Source organism: Octopus bimaculoides, chromosome 2 (assembly GCF_046866305.1).
Source record: "Octopus bimaculoides isolate indiv1 chromosome 2, ASM4686630v1, whole genome shotgun sequence".
NCBI classification, from domain to species: Eukaryota; Metazoa; Mollusca; class Cephalopoda; order Octopoda; family Octopodidae; genus Octopus; species Octopus bimaculoides.
The window spans coordinates 54,732,695-54,745,194 of NC_142929.1; the positions used below are offsets into that span (position 1 = coordinate 54,732,695).

The following is a 12,500-nucleotide window of genomic DNA, read 5'->3' on the forward strand; positions in this document are numbered from 1 at the left end:
TGGCCATTTCGCCTCACTTTACGCATTCATTTCTAAATGATAAATGCACGCTTCTATATGTTTTTAACGGCGTCAAAGGTAGCACATATATTTTCATACATTTTCATATATTTTCATAAATTTTCATACATTATGAGTGCTAACTGACGAAACTTTGGCAGCTAATTTATGAAGCGCAATTTTCTAATTGTGCTTTTCTTTTTCTTTGTGTGATAATTATTAGTTCCTTATAAGTTCCATGCTTATTCATGTTGTTTATTATGCCTTCTCCTACCACTCTCAATGACAATAACAGCAACAACGACTACACACGGTCACAACGAACAACAAGAATCCAGTCTAAGCAACCAACAACACTAATATATCTATTAACGGAACTATCAATATCACGAAACAACGAGAATCGTCTACGTGGGAGTAAAAGACGGGGTGTCATGGCTGGTCAGATTTCATTGCTGGTCATCTCAACCAGGGCTACTCATTATACTAGATCACAATTGACGATACTAATCTCCAATAGTGACAGCCATGGTGACAACAACAACACTATGTAGATAATATAGTAAGTTGTAAATCCATCAAATGACTTCGTATTGAGATCATAACTAATTCATTGAAGCTGTTAAGAAGAGAATAAGGGTAACTCAATTTCATTGCACTCACTTAATAAATATGAGGTTTCTGCTATTATAAGAAATTAGCGTTTATATAACAGAGGCAATGAAGGATTGGCAATTATATATTGCTCTCTTTGAATTTGCCTTCCACCAAAATTGGGTTAATGAAAATTAAAAAAAATTGTAATATTCAACAGATATATGTCGTACTTCATCTGAAATATATTAAGATTCTTTGAGTCGTCCAGTCACCTATTCATATCTCTGAAATATTAATCTTATACTTTCTCCTAACCCATTAACATTTATATCAGTGGTAGAGATTGCTATACAACTAGAGTTTCAGTCAGTGGTTTCCAATGACTGTTTTTTTTAATCATTTTACTTCACGTATTTACGCATTTAATTCAGATTATGTCATGCTGATGGCTTCTAAAAAGAATGAAATAGAGCTAGAAATTTTAAGAACTTCGTAATAAGTAAGCCAAAAAACACTAAATATCTATATTTTTATGCATCTTCTTAATTTCAAATTCAAACTTCTGGTCTCACCAAATATTATGAAAGAATCATTATTTCCCTTGTATTAATTGTCCACTTGGGGACTCCAGATGTTTACCTCTAAGGGATTTTTTCTTTTTTTAGATAAAACCTTCATTGTGTTTTACCATATTTTTTACCCAGAATATAGAAATTCGGTGCGAAACAGAGATACGCATTTCAGAGATATATTGTAACTATCAAAGCAAAGCGTTTTGAAAGTTAGTATTTTCCCTCATAGTAGCGATATACTACAGAGATTACAAACTGTTATCTATTATGAAATCTGTTCTCAAACTCGACGTCTTTTTCCATACTGAATGCGAATGTTTACCACTGGGAAACCAACGTGTTGTTATGTAATAAAACAACAAATAAATAAACAAGTAAGCAATTATTTATTCATCTCGGGTCATTTTCATTTAATGTTGCAAAGCATATTTGTCAAAGCCAATTTTGTTGTGTAAATCTAGAATGTCGAAAATAATGGTTGACAAGTGTCAAAACTATTGTCTAAAAATAGTTTAAGAGAAAAAAAAATCTTAAGGCGTACCAATCAATAGGAGTAATAATAGAACTTGGCTTTAAGAGAGTAAATTAACAGGTGAAATTCATTGTTATTCAGAGAGGATCGATGTCAAGAATGTCAGGTGGGATACAAGAAGCTGGTTCCAAACCTGTATCTAATGTCAATACCTACGAAGTCACATTAATACATATATATATATACACACATACATACACACAAACACGCTCACGCCCACCCACAGACACACACACACACACACAAACACACATATACACAAACACACAAAAACACACATATACACAAACACACACATATATGCAGAGACAGGTGGAAAGGATAGAGAATTAGAAAGCTAGATTAGACAGGCATTTACATTTACTCTCTCATATATATATATATATATATATGTGTGTGTGTGTGTGTGTGTGTGTGTGTGTGTGTGTGTGTGTGTGTGTGTATGTGTGTATATATATATATATATATACATGCATACATACCTATATACATGCATACATACATACGCATTAATTTACATAATGCGCATGTAGATTTAGATACATATATATTTATGTATGTATATCACACACACACACAGACACGCACGTACACGCACATACATATATGCAACGAAACATCCATAAACTAGAATCTTTAAAATAAATATTATCCCATTGAGAATTAGAATTTCTGCGAAGGCCAATCTTGCGACAACAATGTATAAGTATAATATCAACAGCAAAACCAAGAACTCCTCTAACAAGTTCAACCCTACGTGCACGAAGGACAACTTAGAACAACTAGAATGCAAGATATATAAGGATTTACCGTCAAGAAGCACATCAATCATATACTGCCGTCATCAACTGTCGAACGGATATCGTTATGGTTTCGACACCTTGGCAGGCCCATTTCGGTGGCGTCAACAACCTTAAAAGCATAAACGCCGAAGGAAAAACAAAGCATTGGACCAATATATTCATCATTGTTTTCATCTACCCGATATAGGAGTTCAGAATTTTAATAATATAATATAAAGAAAATGGAGTGTGAACATAGAAATCAATTTATTTATATAACGTTTCAACTTCCCATCTTCATTCATATTTCACGATTAAAATTGAGAAGTTGGAACGTGCGTGGTCGACATGAGATTGACTGTTATATAAATAAATTGATTTCTGTGTTCGCACTCTCCATTTTCTTTATATTATATTATACTAGTAATACATCCCGGCGTTGCCCGGGTGTTATGACCAACAGCCACATTGTATTACTTGTTTCTTTCTTATGGGCAGAATCGGCACACGAGGAGTGTGAAGCAAACAACTCTTCTTCATAAACATGTTTTTCGGTCATTTTGTGATGAACAATGCGGAAATTGTTGACACCAAAAACATGTAGAATGGCAGCTTCGATTAGGATGAAATCCTAACAGTGCCCCCAAAATGACCTAGACTTACGAATTTAAAGAATTGGATGACGTATGAGGAAGTAAAGGTATCCGTATTGCAGAAAGTAAGGTAGATGGAAAGAAAGCTGCTTCATTGTGAAAAGCATCATCTGTAATGTTTTGGCAGACTGTGCACAATATGTTAAGTGAAACCGAAAATGCTTCTGCGTAAACTATGTTTTGCGTAAGCCAAGTGTTGATAGAATAGATATACAAGTTGTCTGTACTGCTAACTCGAGAGCATGCGACATATAGTTGTCCATGAGAAGAGCAGGGTATTTGTAAATTGAGACCCACAATTTTTAATGTTTGACCCTGAGCTTTGATGATTGTCATAGCGAAGCACAATCGCACTGGGAACTGGAGGCGCTTGAATTGAAATGATACATTTGAGGGAATAAGAGGCATGCGTGGAATGTATGCGATCTCTCCTCGATGACAGCCAGCAATAATGGTTGCTTGTAGGATGACTTGTCATTGTAGTTACAGTCAATCTTGTACCATTGCATATTCGTGGTGGGTCGAAATTCCTCAAGAGCATGATAGGTGCACCTCTCTTTAGGAACAATTAATGCGGTGGCTGTCCTGTGAGTTGTAGAGAGTTGAGAAATTTAACTGGATACTCAACAGTGGCATGTTCGTCGATGGTAGCATCAATGGAGACAAAAGTTGAAGTATCTCCAAGTAGAATGTGGATTTCATGGATTACTTTATCAACGCTTTCATTCTCACATGCTTCTACCATCTTGTTTTATTACTTGTTAAGGATTTGTTCTGTGTTCTCAGTTCTAGTCTGAGACAACCTCAGTTGTCTCGACACAAAACATTGTTTATTATCATCCAATCCATGAACACGATTCGATCATGCGATGTTGATTATTTAATCTTACGTCGATTCGTCCGGAGAAAAAACATTATAGGTGACATAGATATATATATCGACTCGTTGTTGTGGATTGGCTCCTTTTCGCCTTAGTACACTTACTGTGGTACGGACAGTTCATTTTTGCCTAGTGGGAAAATTGAAGTTACAATTCGCCACTTCGCACTTCAGTTCCGAATTGTTGCCATATTTAGTTCTTTCGTTTTATAAAGTTATATTCTGAGTACAATATTATTCATCTTACCTTATACCATAGTCATTCGTCCTCATATACATTTGCAATGTCCCTGATGAAGGATTTTCTGTTTCCATCAAGAGTTTGTTAATTACTGCGCTGCTATATTCCCGAAATCTGTTTTTAGCCAGATAAGACATTAAGAATAGCTACAAACTCACGACACCCTATCTCCACAGGAAGCACCATGCTTTGTCAGTCTTCGTCCCCTTAGTTCGTCATAATTGCTCTCACGTGTCCACTCCAAATTGACTTCTCGAAGTATATTTAGCTCATGTCATAAGACAAAGCATGGTTTTATTATTGGTGTAAAATTTTGGCACAAGGCCAGCAGTTTTAGGAAAGGAGCCAAGTCGATTACATCGACTACAGTTCTCAACTGGTACTTATTTTATCGATCCCGAAAGGGATGAAAAGCAAAATCAACGTCGGCGGAATTTGAGCTCAGAGCGTAGAAACAAACGAAATGCCGCTAAGCATCATAGCTGGTGTGTTAACGATTCTGCCAGCTTGCGGCCTTGCATAGCTTTACTGTTACAATAAGATTTAAAAACACAAATGTTTTCTTCAAATACAACTGCATTTTTCAATAATTCGGAGCACCCGCATTCTGGGTCCCGGTTCTCCTTTGTTTACGCTCTTATATTGTGACAACAACATTCACTTTGCGAAATCAACTGAATGCAACTTGGTGTTAAGTATATAGCTTTATAGTAAGGCGGCGAACTGGCACAGTCGTTAGCACGCCAGGCTGAATGCTTAGCAGCATTTTGTCCGTCATTACACTATGAGTTCAAATTTCGCCGAGGTTGACTTTGCCTTTCATTCTTTCGAGGGCGATAAAATAAGTACCAGTTGATCACTTAGGTCGATGTAATTTTGGCACAAGGTCGGTAATTTGAAACCAATTACAGTTTTATAGAACTACAAAACTGTGACACATTGCCAGATATACTCTGTGGGCGAAGAATGTTGGAGCACACTGCAACGCGGCATAACTTCAACACCGTTGAGGTTATGCAGTAATGTCATTTCCACTGTTATAAAAATAACACGACACTCTCACCATCTATGGAAACAAATCGTACAGCGCAATTAGGTTATCAAATCGAAACGCTATTGACTAAAATTTCTTCAACATACTTCGGTATATTTTCTTTACTCAACTCTGACGTTAGTCCAGTGGTTCTTAGCCGGGTCCACATGGCCCCTCAGGGTCCATATAAGGTTTTGGAGTAAATTGGGGTCCACAATAGTATTTTAAGGGCCCCTGAAAAAATTTTGCTTTAGATGCATATATAAGTATGTATTGCGGGAAACGGATTTCGTTCTTTAACATATCACATAGTTCAACCTACACAAGTTAATGTGTGAAAAATAAAATAGGAATCTTGAAAGAAATTTCTGTAAAACTAATTTTTAAACATCGAATGGTTATGGGGAATCCACCAGAGGAAACAATAAACAAAGGGGTCCAAAGAAAAAAAAATGGTTGAGAACCCCCTGCATTAGTCAAACGATTTCCTTTTTCGAAGTGATTGCACTATATTTATGTAAAATGGTGTCAATCAAATAAATTTCAAGAAATTGAAAAAATCATTTCAGATTTGCACTGACTACAGATAATAATTAGTGCATTTAGATACTGTAAAGATTTGTTTTTTTATCGCTGGTTTTAAATCGAACTTTGCCTTTCGAAACAAATGTCTGAACTTATTTGGTTTCTGTTTGCTTAGAACAAGTGTTCAGTTGGTAATTAAGTCCTTCAATTGATCATATTTTCTAACAATAGGCAAATTTGACTTGGTGACGTTAAACATATCCGATTATACCGGTTATGGGTCACTACAAAAGACACTATTGTCTGGTCTTGAATCCCTCGTTTTTGGATTGCTCGAAGTTGTTCTGTAGGCATGCGTTTTGCCCAATCTATACCATTCTGTAGAAGTAGGGGTGCAACGAAAAGAAGTAAAACAAATATGTAGTATATGAACATACATAAATATATATATGTGTGTGTGTGTGTGTGTGTGTGTGTGTGTGTGTGTGTGTGTGTGTGTGTGTGTGTGTGTGCGTGTGTGTGTGCGTGTATGAAGGAATACTTGAAGAGTGAGATTGTGTGTAAGAGTATTGTGTCTGTATGTGTACGTTGCATATTACAAATATTTTTGAGCCATTGTGTTCTGACATTCCCTTAATCTCTCTCTCTCTCTCTCTCTCTCCCCTCTCTCACCCCTCTCTCTCTCTTCTCTTTTTATCCCTCTTTCACTTTATATCTTATATAACGTTTTTATTTACTTCATATCGTAATTGACGCCTCATACTAAAAGTAATGATGTGTGGTGTGCGTGGTAAAATATGTGCGTGGTAAAATACAATGAACTGTATACCAATAATCATAAGGACACACTCGAAAAAGAAAAATGAGAATTTGGGGACACTTGTTTACCAGTTGAATATCTGCCTTGTTAGCTACTGTTCACGTATAACATTCCTTCAGTACTGAGTGGATGTCAGTGGACTGCGTTTTTGACACGGCAATGAAGAAGGAAACAAAAATAAAAACCCGTGTCTAACCAGTATATATATGTTGTAAACTATAGCTCTTTGACCAAATTGACACGTGACTAGCGATTGTGATAACTGAGTTACATAAACAGCACTGGTAGTATTATACACCTTCTTCGAAGTATGTGTATGTGGTTTATTATGTGTGTATATATGTAAATTTGTTTATGTATGAACGTATGTGTGTGTGTGTGTGTGTGTGTGTGTGTGTACGTGTATGATTTAAAATAGAAGCAAAATAGCCATACACGCACGAACGATAGAAATCAATCTCTGATTATCTTTTATTGTTATTTTATATAAATAACATTGCTAAAACTACATCCCATTAACTTGCCTTCGTGTTCATTCTTCAGTCCTCAAGTTGCCGACTCTCTACATAATTATTCACATGCACGTCATAAATTATATTCAGCAGGACATCATTTGGCTGGTTGTCAAAAACTTTCTGATCGTTGCACTATAATCACTGGCCCACATATACGTGTCCTCCCTTTTTTTCTGCGCCAACGACCACTATAAGTAATGGTATTGTTGACCTGAAAGCCACACATTATCTCTTTCCATGGTCAACTGGCATCTCTCATCATAGATATTACTGTATTTTCCGGCATACAAGTCGACGTAGAATCTAGTTAGTGTAAACATTCAAGTATTGTCACTATCTTTCTAAATCCTGCTGCACTTCACATGGAAGTTTTGGTCCTCTAAAGCTGTCGTCGTATGTAAGTCGACCTACCTTTACTAGCTATCAATTTTGATCTGAAAAATTCGACTTGTATGCCGGAAAATACGGCATATCTTATTTGAATATCCTATTTTAAACACTTTCTGAGCGTCTCTCCATAAAACTGTCACCATTTTTTCTCATGTTTAGCCTTGAGGTTAATGCATGCGAGAAATGAAATTACAGAATCCCAGACTAAACATCAAGAGCATAGATCCAACCGTTTACAAATACAGTAAAATACTATGGTCGATGTGTCTTTTACAAATAAATAACTACTCAATAAAGAACGTGTGTCATTCGGTAAATATAACCCAGCTATGATTCTTCGTGTTGTTCTCGCTGTACTTCATCAAGAAGAGAAAGTAGAATGGGTTGGCGCACAGGCGGTGAATATTATGCTTGGGCGGGGGGGGGGGGGGGTTCTCTCTGTACTTCAACATATGCAAAAGCTAAAATCAGGTGTCAGACAGGGCTAATAACATTTATTAAGCAATGGTTGGACAGAAAGTTATTAGATAAGACGAAACAGTTCCAGGTAAATTCCACAACGGTAAATTCAAATGCGGTAAATTTCACTACGGTAAATTCCACAGCGGTAAATTTCACTACAGGTAATATGAATACATTTTAGATCACATTTTATTCACACATTAAGAGAAAAATGATGGCGAGTATATAAAAATAGATAAAGAATATGAATACATTTTAGCTCACATTTTATTCACATATTTACATAAAATTGATGGCGAATACACAAAAATAAAGTTATAAAAAATACTTAATATATTTGAAGAAAATTCTTTTATGACAAATTACGTGCAATAGTTCTTAAAAATTGCAGAGTGTTTTCAGATTGATAATTCTCAACTAGCTTCTTGAGTCGTGCATCAATCATTTGATAAAACGTTTTTTTTTTGTTTTTTTTTGTCGAGTGTGCGCAATTTTCGTCTGGCTTAAGCCTTCTTCAGTCTTAAGGGTGTGGCAAAGTTTCCACAAATTTGGATGTGTGAATGTTATCGATGACTGCAAAGCATTGTGGAACCCTTCTCCCGAATTATTTGCTCTTGGCAAGTCATTTAAAACGCTGTCGCGTATATTCCAGAGTTGGATAGGAATTTGTGGGGTTTCTCTTCGTCGACGAAGACCGTGTCCTCCTACAGTCCTAATGTACGAATCTCAAAATAAGTGATAAATTCAGAAGGGATGCTTTCATCATCAGACAAATCTTCAAATCCATTGACAACGTCTTCAATTGGTAAAAATGCTAAGGCGCAAAAGCACTTGATTTTAGACTGAAAACTTTCATACGTGTTATATCTCCTACTCTCACCAAGTGCACATATCTTCAGCCAAATAGACTGTCTGTGATGAAAAACACATTAAACTACGTCTAAATGCAGAAATACAGAATCATATGAATTATAGAGAGCTTTTTCAAAGTCCATGAGACAGATCGCAAGTCGACACTTTGTCCTTAAATCCAGCACAGCAGACAGAACATGATATGAGGCTTCTTTTTAGTCAGGAAATAAGGTAAATAGCCTGGGCACACATGACCTTCCAATGATGATATGTAGCGTGAAAAGCTAACACTACAAACTAAGAGACACCTTAAAAGTCCCATCACAGGCCCAATTTTCAGAGCTTTCTAGATCATCCAAACCTTTCTTCGAGGAAAAAACTAAAATTCTGTCTGAAAGACCAAAAAAAGGACCTGCTTTCTACGTACTTAACTGCATCAGGAATTTCAAGCCCTGAACAACAAATTGGAAGTGTTGGGATTCTTAAAGCATGTTGCCTCCAGTTACGTATGTTACGTGAAAGTCCAGGAATAGTTTGCAACAATGATTGTGCTTCCTCATCGAGATTTTGTACAGCAGTAGCTATTACACCCCGTGAAGATATTGTGCCAATTCTCATTACTTCACTTTTCATTGAGTTAACTGCCTTTCGGGCATTAACGGGAGCACTGCTTGCTGAGTGATTATGGGAGCCCGTTGAAAAGATAACTTCTGGTATACTGGAGTTGAAAATTGTATGTAGTCTAACCCGGCAACCTTTGTTAAAAACGTTCACAACGCCAATATATTTTTGTTTTGCTACTGTTAACTCCATTCTTTTCATATATATAATTCTCTTCGTCGCAAAGCTTACGTTTGTTCTTCTCTGATGTTATAAATATTGCCGTTCAAAGTTAAAGTGAATAGAAAAAAATTAACAGTACAGTGAAATTCAGTTTAAAAATGAGTAACAATGGCATATACCTATACTTTAACTAACGACTAATTAGTTGAGGGCGTGTGTAATTAGTTTTCTATAGACCGTTTACTGTAGCTGAATTTACCTTAGTGGAATATAGTGCAGATCAAGTGACTATGCAGAAGATCCAATATTTATTCAATAAAACTCCAAATTTGAAATATAATGCATCACAGTACGAGCAATCAGTTACGTCCAAAACATCATAAGATCAATGAGACACACTGCTTGATTAACTTCTGCAGTTTTGCTTTTGAAGAAGCGTCCTATTCCTTGGTAACTATCTTCTTCTGTAGTGAGCTTTTATAGAACTGTTATTATCAAGTGGTTGGGTGGATCTAGTTTTCAACTGCTGTTGTGACTCAAGTTCACACGAAGCTTCCTACCTCGGCTACAGTGTTCGCATTGTAGTCAATACTTCTGAGAAAATTAAGAACTTTATAAAATACTATATCCTCCCCTCAAGAAAACGTTGTTATCAACAGCATCGTTGTTCTCTTTATTAGCGATTCTAAACTAGGATGAAGCCAGTAACACTGGAACAACAAAAGTAAAAGTATGAAATGGCAGCATCTTTTACACCTATTAAAGAACTACAATAGCAGGACAAAGGAGGAAGATTCTTCAGGAAGGAAACCTTGCCCAGTTGCTTACAACAGGTTGAACTCATTAAACTTCAAATGTAGTTAGTTGTTACGAGATGCATTCCAGAAATTTCGAGTTTTATAAGATTATTATAAATTTAACATATCATTACTACTATAAGGCGGCGAGCTGGCAGAAACGTTAGCACGCCGGGCGAAATACTTAGCGGTATTTCGTCTGCCGTTACGTTCTGAGTAAAGACAGACGAAGTCGACTTTGCCTTTCATCCTTTCGGGGTCTATAAATTAAGTACCAGTTGCGTACTGGTGTCGATTTAATCAATTGGTCCTCTCCCCAAAATTTTGAGCCTTGTGCCTAGAGTAGAAAAGAATATATCATTACTATACATCTAATTAGCTAACCTACCAACTTGTGTTCTTCCAGATTGAAGGAGACGGCTATAACAACACTTTGTACACACTCTACAAAATACTGCAATATTAGTCACAGATGACTAGTTTGCAGAATGCACCCAGGACATGAAAACAGTTTAGAAGCTCGCTATGCAATAAAATTCTATGCTAAAGTTGGCAAAAACGCTATAGAAACTTACGAAATAGTAGAGACTACTTATGGATTAACTTAAATGAACCGAGCATCTGTTTTTCGCTGGCGCAAGAGAAAGGCGAAGCAAGGTCTAGCAGGAAGCTTATGATGATCCCGTTTTGCGACAACAAGGGCATCATCTACATCCATTAGGTTCCATCTGGCTAGACTGTCAGCAAATAGTTCATAGTAGAGGTTTTCAGGAAGAAATTTCGGCGCAAAAAAAAAAACAGAACATCTGCACTAGGACATTTTCACAAATACAGAGATGGACATCAGAAATATCCCTCACCTTCCCTACAGACCTTGCTTCCGGTGAGGTTTGGTTGTTCCCCAAGCTGAAAGAGAAAGGGTCAGTCGTTTTGAAGATACTGTGAAAATGAAGGAGGCTGTGACGATGGGCCATGGATACTTTCTCTTTGGAGGACTTCCATGGGGCCTTCACGGAGAGGCTGGGGAGCTACAACAAGTGCATTGAAGTAAGAGGATCTTAATTTGAGGAGATAAAACTTCTGTTGTTGTTTTTTTTTTTAAACTAATAAATATCTTCCCTGAAAAGGTTTCAATATTTCTGGAATGCACCTTGTATGATAAAAGTTTACATGTTTCACGTTATAACTTGGAATATGACTAAATTCAATATTTACAAAAATAAATTGTGTAGTCATCAGAAAATTATTCGCTCCAATGAAAAGTTCAAATATACATCTAAAGGATTAAATATCAGAACAGAGCCTTCAGTCACACATATAGTTCTTCAATTTCATTAGTATGCGTGTCATGACATAGCTTCCAAAGCTTATATGTATGTATGTATCTTACACACAGACATGTATATACATAGATACACACATACATACATACATGCATACATACATACATACATATCGTTGAATTGAATCATTAGCTATATGCTTTCAATCCACACTTTCCAGAAAACGATATCCACAAAAGACTAGTACTTTCACCATAAAAAAGGCCCCACATTCATCTTAGTAATGCTTCAAGAATCTTAATTGAGACATCATCCGGCGAAATCCCTTTCGTTTTCCAAATAAATCACGTAAGAAAATGCAAGAGTATCGAAACAAGTCTGAATAAAAAATTAAAACAAGAGGAGAAACTACACAAAAACAACTCCAAAGACATATTTATTGATATGAATTATTTTATTGTAAAATATTGTATGATCCAAGTAATAAAAATGCAGTAATACTTGCTGTTTTATTGAACTTCGTTGCTAATGGGTACTTACGATCTGTGTTAAATCTTAAGTTATTTCTTTATTGGCAATAAACCTGTAATAGAAAAAAAACTTATAAAAACTCATCAGAAATATATAAGTGGAAAGTTAGGCAAATACAAAACTAAGTAGCTAAAAATCAACTTTTATTTACTTATAAAATTTATATCATATATTCAACTTTTTGATATGATAATAAGAGATATATAATACCAACAATAGAAACATTACATGAGATATATAGTCACGTAAACA

At 35.9% G+C, this 12,500-nt stretch overlaps 1 protein-coding gene across 2 annotated transcripts in view; it reads right to left on the minus strand.

The window, feature by feature from the left end:
- The window catches only part of LOC106871643 (uncharacterized), a 175,901-nt gene that overhangs the window by 100,949 nt on the left and 62,452 nt on the right, over positions 1-12,500 (minus strand). For both annotated transcript variants that reach the window (XM_089345715.1, XM_089345719.1), the window contains one exon: positions 12,258-12,300. The gene's annotated coding sequence lies outside the window, so the exon portion shown is untranslated. The remainder of the gene's footprint in view (positions 1-12,257; positions 12,301-12,500) is intronic.